We start from the raw sequence: 8,064 nt of genomic DNA on the forward strand, positions 1-8,064 counted from the left end.
GCTCTCTCCCCGTCCGTGGAAAAATTGTCTTCCACGAAACCAGTCCCTGGTGCCCAAAAGGTTGGGGACCGCTGGCTTACAGGACAGACAGTAACCTCAGAAGGTTCAAGGTTGGCTTGCGGCGGGCAGTGTCTTGGTGTGCGTGTACACGTTAGCTTAGCAGTTACGTTACAGTACCGCTCTCCTTAATTTTTCCAGCTGAGAGAAGGCACTGAGGCTGAGAAGGGGTGCCACTCCCCTTCTCCCCCCAGCACTGCAGAGGGACAGGGGCTTCTCGTCGTCCTGGTGGGCAGGCTGTTTATTAACTCAGCTCTCTGGCAGCTTATGGATGGCATCCCAGTGTGGGCTTAAGCAAACCAGAGCAGGGTGGTGGCATGGGCTGGACCCATCACACCAGGTCTTTCCTGAGCTCAGAGCCACTATGTAGATCCCACGGCAGGAGGGCCAGGGTTCCAGGACCCCCTGTTGCCACACGCAGACCCAACCCAACAAAGACAAGAGGTGCTCCAAACTGAAGGATGGGCTCCAACCGGTGGCAACCGGGCATCAAAGGTCCACCTCGTCTGTCATACAAAGTTAATGACGTAGTTACTCATCACACGTCGGTCATCCTTCAGTCTACACTACTGACTGCTCGCTTTGGAGTTTTCTGTTATTTTGTGGTCTACACACCAGAAGGTTTCAAGCAGGGATTATTCTTTCTCATTTTTAATAGACATTCACATGCGTTGAAAGTGCTGGCCACTCATTGAAGCCATCTGGATATGAGGATCTGGGTGGGTGAAAGGATTGTGTGATGTGTCCAAAGCTACATGGGGAATTTTAGGAATTTTAAAGGCCAGAGCTACCTCTATACTCAAAATTCCTTCCCACCTCTGGAGGTACATTTAACTAGTCCAACCCCCGGACATGGTCTAGTAACTCTGGGTCAACTGGAATGAAGGGGCCAACCAATCATCTGGAGCTAATTGCATCACATGGTGTGAATCTGATGGGTCGTTAGCATGGCTGGAACTAGTAGGGCAGAGTTAGTTTACAGGCAGAACCTGGAGATGCTGTGGGTTCAGTTCCAGACCACCACAATATAGCGAATGTCTCAGTAGAGCAAGTCACACAAATGGTTTGGTCTCCCAGTGCATATAAAAGTTATGTTTGCACTAAGTGTGTAATAGCACTGTGTCTAAAAAAAACGATGTACGTGCCTTAATTAAAAATCCTTTACTGCTGAAAAATGCTGTAACCATCATCTGGGGCTTCAGCGAGTCATGACCTTTTTGCGGGTCGGGGGGTCTTGTCTTGCTGTTGACGGCTGCTGACTGGCCGGGGGGACAGTCACTGAAGGCTGGGTGGGGTGACAATTCCTTAAAATAAGACAGCGGTGAAGTGTCCGCACCCATTGACCCTTCGTGTCACTGAGCACTTAGAGGCCACTGTAGGCTGATTAACGGGCCTCATTTCAATATTTTTGTGTCTCAGGGAAGAGGGAGGCCCGAGGAGAGGACGAGACTGGGGGGTGGCAGTCGGAACACACACAGCATTTATGTTTGCCGTGTTCTATGGGCGCAGGTGGCAGCACCTCGGAACAGCTACAATAGCAGCTGCAATCAGTAGTCAAAGCTTACTGGTCACAGATCACCGTAACAAACATGATAATAAGGAAAAGTGTGAAATACTGTGAGAATTACCAAAAGGTAACAAAACGCTGGGACAACAGCACCGACAGACTTGCTTGACGCGGGGTTGTCACAAACCTTCAATTTGTTAAAAGCACGGTATCTGCGAAACGCCATAGAACGAAATGCGACAACACAAGGGACGCCTGTACTTCGGTCTGAGGCTCTGACCGTCCTCTGCTTAATGACCACAAGCCAGGAGTTCTGAGGAAGTGAGGTAACCTCCGTACCACAGTCCGAACAGATAACACACAGACAGGGCCTGCCCTGAGCCGGACACTGTTCCGAGCGCCTCGCGAGTGTTCACTCACTCAGTCCTCAGATCAGCTTCCTGACGTCAGCTCTATTACTGTCCCCAGCACGCGGATGAGGAAATGGAAGCGCGGGGAGGTGACTTTCCCAAAGTCACCAACGGTGAACTGGGCCACGTACACACCAGGTCCCCGGCTCACCTCCTACACGGGGAATTGCCAACCAGGATCACTCATGAACCCTGGACAGCTAATGCCGTGGACCCGCCCTGGCTGGATTTGTGCTGCCACCATGATTGGGAGAACTCACGCTCCAGCCAGGGCGGGGAGGAACTCAGGCACCAGGCCGATGTAGGCGGAGCTGGGGTCCAGGTCTCTGCTCCAGACCGCTCCTCCCAGCAGGGGCCCTGGCGAGCCAGGTGGAGAAGCAGAGTCGGCCTTGCCTGTGGGCTGCAGGGCATGAAACTGGGGTGCAGGGCCCAGGTTCAGAGGCCGGGGCCAAAGCGACACGAAAAGCCAGGAGACCGTCCAGCTTGGTCATGTGTCCGAAGGATTAGACGGATTGGAGAGATGCAGGTGTGAGTCAGCGAGGTGCAGAGCACGGGCCCAGCGTGGAGGCGGAACTCGGGAGAGGTGGGGACAGATACGGGACCAAGCCCAGGGCTGACCGCACGCTCCCAGCTGCTTCACACTGGCAAGTGCAGGCCGCGGTGGCTCCCGGGAGGGGGTGGGGGAAGGTTCTGGGCCTCCTGCCCTCCCTGGCTCGACCCGCTCGGTACTGAAGCTGGGATACTGTCCAGTTACTGGTAAGTTCTGGAAGGACAAGGCCAGGAGTCCCTGCTCACCCCATGCCCACCACGCTGGATCCAGAGAAGCAAGACGGGAGAGTGGGCAGGGGCAAGGCTTTGGAGTCAGTGACCCCTGGGCTCAGACCTCTGCTCAGCTGTGACCTTGGCCTCTAAGCCTCCGTCTCCACGCTGTAAAATAAGGATCATGATAAAACACGCACCTCCCCAGGTGAGTGGGTACGAACAGGGTTTGCGCAGGGGCCACGTCATTGATATGCGTTCAGTGGTCCCTCTCAGCGCTGATCGATCGGGGCTCCATTTTCTCCCCTAACTTCTGACTAAGTGGGTATCTGCCCTTCCAAAGGATCTCCCCCTTCCCCTGCCCCTCAGAACCCTGGGCATTTACCGGGACCTAAGGGTGGTGGGGTGGAAGGCAGAGGAAGGGCCAGGCTGGGGGTAAGGCGGTGACCCACATGGTCAGCAAAGCTAAGCCACCTCTGGTTTTAAGCCATTTTCTCAGAAGAGTCCTTCTGGCACTTTCTCTGCTCGATCCTGGCATGCTTTCAAGGCCCCGGGAGCACCACGCTCCACGAGGCAAAGCCTGCTGGTCCACGGTTGTTTCCATCCCGGCCCTTCTGGCCGCATCTCAGTCTTAACAGCCTCCCCGGCTGTGAACACCCCATTAGCTACACGCATCAGCCATTGCGTCTCCAGCCTTTTTGCAAAGCACTGCTTAAGCTTCCATCTTCTAAACCACGAGGTCAAAATCTGTCTTCATATGTGGGGACAAAGCAGTCGTCCTCTTCCATAGATGTCGTACCGCCAGTTGAATGATAGGACGTGGGTCCCACACTCACCCACTGAGACCTTGAGCCCCAGGTGGGAAAAGCTCCTCCTCCAGACACCTCCCCCTCCCCCCAGGATGGCCTTCCACCCGTCGAGGGACAGCTGGGATGTCCAGGAGAGCTGGCCGCCGGGCCCGTGGCTCACATCGCCCCTGCCTGGCCGGGCCCGAATGACTTCAGGATACAGCAGTTAACAAAGGAAAATACGAAGGGAGCCGGATTTTCCCAGCTGCCTAAGAGGGGAAAGGAAGCTGGCCTCGGTGACTCATACAATGGCATCGAAACAATTCAAGGAACTGTCCGGAGGAAGTGACCATGACCAGAATAGCCGGGCGATGGCTGCGTGCTGGTAGGGTGGGGGAGGTGGAAGCCGGGATCTCTGCAGCACAAGAGAGGGAGGTTCAAAGAAGAGCAGGAAATTTCCCGGGGCGGGGGAACTGCCCTGCGGAGGCATTTACTGAAATGAAGCTGTCTGCCGACTCCTAGGCCCAGGAAGAGAAGGTCCACGGGGGAGCGCAGAGGAGAAGGCTGTGATGCTGGGGTCTCTCCAGCTCAGGGGCCGCGCGGGACGGGGGCAGCTCGCCACGGAAAGCGCGCCCCTGCCGCGGGAGCCAGGAAGGGACCCAGCGGGTGTCACGCAGGGAAAGAAGGGCCCTGGGCGCAGGCTGTGTGGTCCCCGGGGAGAGGGCCTTGTCTGCAGAGAAGCTTGGATATAGATGCTAAGTCCCGAGGTCGTCCTCCCCTCCCCCTGCTCTAAGCGTCAACTCCGAAAGCCTCTCTCAAGGGTGAAAGAGGTTCAGAGTTTTCTAGAGCCAGCTAACTAAACACGGAGCCCAGGAGAGGGTCAACAGCTGTCCGCGGCCACACTCAGGATCCTTGGCTTCAAAGGACTCCGACGTGATTACAAAAAGAACACAAGAGTTCTCTGTGTTTATTTTAAAGTAAGGCCCTTAATAAACAGTCATTTTTAAAAAAAAAAAAACAAAAAAAAAAACCCCAAATAACACACAGGGGAAGCAACCTTCTTTCTGTCTTTCATGCATCAGTCAGAGCATCACACTCCCCTTGGCTTTGGCTTAAATGAGTTTGGTTTCTTTGCAGAAGTTCACCGTTTATAAAATACATACATTTTATGGACTTTGTTCTCCCCACTGGCGCAGCTTGGGGTTGGTTCAAAGTTCTACAGAGTTAAACAAAACCACATGGGACCAGGCAGCTCACGTTGGCCAGTGTCCACAGAGGCAGTGTCAGCGAGGTGGGCGAGGCCCGGGGGGGGGAGGGAGGGGGACCCACACAGGGGATCTCAGTGATGCTCTCGCCTCCCCTCTCCTGTCTCCCGCCCAGGGCACGCTGGCCCCAGGAGAGAGAGGTGAGCAAACTTGGCCCAGGGCCACCCGGCGGCCGCGCGGAGGTGAGGGGAGTGCCAGCCAAGCTGGCTCTGGTCAGGGCCCCTGTTTCTAATCCTCCCAGGACTGGGACACTCTGATGAAAATGCACATCGTGGAAGTTTTGTTTGTTTGATGTGTCTCCTTTCTTTTTTTTTTTAAGTTAAATTAAATTTATTTATTCTTATACAGCAGGTTCTTATTAGTTATCTATTTTATACCTATTCGTGTATACGTGTCAATCCCAATCTCCCAGTTCATCCCACCACCAGCCCCACTTCCTCGCTTGGTGACCATATACGTTTGTTCTCTACAATCTGTGTCTCTATTTCTGCCCTGCAAACCAGTTCATCTGTACCGTTTTTCTAGATTCCACATATATGCGTTAATATACGATATTTGTTGCTTTTTTTTTAGAAAAGGTAAAAACCACACCCCTTAATTACAGGAAGTCAAAAGTACAGGCATTTAAAGTCTGTGCATGTGTTTAGGTATGTAGGTAAGTAGGTTGAAGAGAGATAGATAGATGATAGATAGATAAGCAGATAGATGGTAGATAGATACATAGATACATAGATAAATGATAGATATATGGGCAGATAGATGATAGATAGGTAGGTAGATAGGCAGATAGATAGATGGTAGATAGATAGGCAGATAGATAAATAATAGATAAATAGATGGGCAGATAGATAGATGATACATAGATAGGCGGATAGATAGTAGAGCAGGCATGACTGTTACAGTAAGGTAGAGACTTATGATAGTGAGTTTAGTTAGGAAAACAGAAATCACACCAGATATTCCAGAGATGTTTTAACAACACAGGGAATTGGTGACACAGGTGATAGGAAGCTGAAACTGCAACATGAGATGTTAGAGGAGCCCAGAGACTAAGAACTACAGAAGCTGTCCTGGGAAGTAACATGGAAGAGGTGGTGTCACCAGCTGTGAGCTGGGATGAGGGGCCTCACGGAGCTGTTGGCCTCCAGAGCAAAGTGTTATCCCACTGATGTCCAGACACGTGGAGACAGGCAGCTACCACAAGTCTCTTCTGCCCCCTCTTCCACCTTCCAGATCCCCTCTAGTGCTGACGACTAACACACCTGGTAGGAAGCTGGCGAGGGAGCCTGGGAAATGTGGCTGGCACAGTCTCAGCCCCCGAATCCCAGAGCAGCACAGAGAAGCATGGTCGCAGAGCTAATGGACAATAGGTAAAAATCAATACCTGTTTGGCCAGCAACTACCATACACAGCCCTCTACCTTACTGGAGATTTCCTGCAACGATGACGACTTGCCTCTGTCCTATCAGATGCATCAATCTGTCTTACAAATGATGACCTTCTCCCCTTCTCCCCCAGAAGGTGAAACATCGGGTCCTAGGGACTTCCCTGGTGGCGCAGTGGTTAAGAATCCGCCTGCCAATGTGGGGGACACGGGTTCGAGCCCTGGTTCAGGAAGATACCACATGTCATGGAGCAACTAAGCCTGTGCACCACAACTACTGAAGCCCGCGTGCCTAGAGCCCGTGCTCTGCAACAAGGGAAGCCACCGCAAGGAGAAGCCCCCGCACTGCAATGAAGAGTGGCTCCCGCTCGCAGCAACTAGAGAAAGCCCACGTGCAGCAGCGAAGACCCAACACAGCCATAAATAAATAAATTTATCTATTAAAAAAAAAAAAGTTGGGTCTTACCTGTCCTCTCCCTAGCTCAGATTTTCATGAACTCCTCTTCTAGCTCAGTCACAATCCCACTTGAACTTCTGTAACCTGGAGATGAAATGAAAAAGCTATCCATCAACAGCAAGGCTGATGTGAAGTGATGTGATGACAAGCAAAGAGGACAAAGCATCGCTGCTACAGTCTCCATTTCTATACAAGACACAGGTCATTGCTGATTTCTGTAACTTCCTTCTTCCCCTTCCTCACAGACAGACAGCCACTAGGTCAGTCCGAGTTCTCTACTTTGCTTCTCCTACTTTCATTCCTAAGGGACTGAATCTTCTACAGTCCTACTGTTCTTAGGTTACTAGAGTTTTCCGTCAACGTTTGTTACAGAACTTCATGGGACCAAGAGCTGCCCCCAGAGGATCCCCCAACCTCCAGACACAGTCCTCCCAGCCCCTTTTGTGTAGCGGCAGCCTCATCTTCTGCTACGTAATCAGGATCAATCATCCCAGCCAGAGGGCAAACGCTTCTTTGCCTATTGGTTCGGTGGCGTGAAAGCCCAAATGTCCAGGTAGAAGTCCCAGCTTTCAATTTGATGGAAGCATTGTGTGCCCTGCTGGAAGCATCTGTTGTCACTAAGAGCTCTAAACCCAAAGTTGCTGAGACGGGAAGGCAGTTTCTCCAGGGGATTTACTAGTGATAGGAGCCAAGTTCATCTTCACCCCTTGATTTCTAGACCCTTCAGCTCTGGTTATGGGGGCAACCGCACCACGTTTCCATTACCACACACTGCAGAGCGGCGTCCAGCATCTCAGGTGTTGTCCCTCACCTTGCAGTATAACTACTTCCTCTGAGGGCCACTCTTCGGTTCTCTGAAGCCACATGCTTCTGGGTGATGGGACACATGGCAAGACGAAGCAGTCCACCAGCCTAAGCCCACGGCTGCATTTCTTTGGCTATGAAATGAGTTCTTTGGCCAGAAGTGAGGTTGTGAGGGACCCCATGACAGTAAATAACGTAGTCTCTATGCCCATGGATGGTGATGGTGCAGAAGTATTTCAGGTGAAAGGAAAGCCCCCATCTAGAATAAGGGCTTATTCCCATAGTATAAATTGCTTCTCCCTCCTTAATAGAATAGAAGGGACCCAGTGGGATCACTCTACCTGCAGGTGGCCTTCAGGAGTGATGTCACGTCCAGGGCTCCACATGTTTCTGCTGTTGGCAGGTCAGGCACTCGCCCCAGGTCACCCGCAGGGAGGAGAAGTCCGTGTCGCCACGTGGAGGAGATGCAGGGCTTCCATCGCTGCCACTACGGCCGCATCGTACGTGGACCCACTGACGGAGCACCAGTGTATTGATAGTTGTGGGGAAAGCTGGCCGACACCGCAGAGGGTCATGGGATTCATCAGATTAGTGCGAGCCTCTTGCAAATACCCCTCTGTGCGAACTCATATA

The 8,064-nt window shown here is 52.4% G+C and overlaps 1 long non-coding RNA gene across 1 annotated transcript; it reads left to right on the top strand.

The window, feature by feature from the left end:
- Positions 1-2,121: 2,121 nt before the first annotated feature.
- LOC137206642 (uncharacterized) lies at positions 2,122-6,584 on the top strand. Its single transcript, XR_010934765.1, has 3 exons — positions 2,122-4,498; positions 6,020-6,156; positions 6,305-6,584. It is a non-coding gene; the product is annotated as an uncharacterized lncRNA (long non-coding RNA).
- Positions 6,585-8,064: the final 1,480 nt, after the last annotated feature.

This window comes from Pseudorca crassidens, chromosome 1 (genome assembly GCF_039906515.1).
Source record: "Pseudorca crassidens isolate mPseCra1 chromosome 1, mPseCra1.hap1, whole genome shotgun sequence".
In the NCBI taxonomy this organism is placed as follows: domain Eukaryota; kingdom Metazoa; phylum Chordata; class Mammalia; order Artiodactyla; family Delphinidae; genus Pseudorca; species Pseudorca crassidens.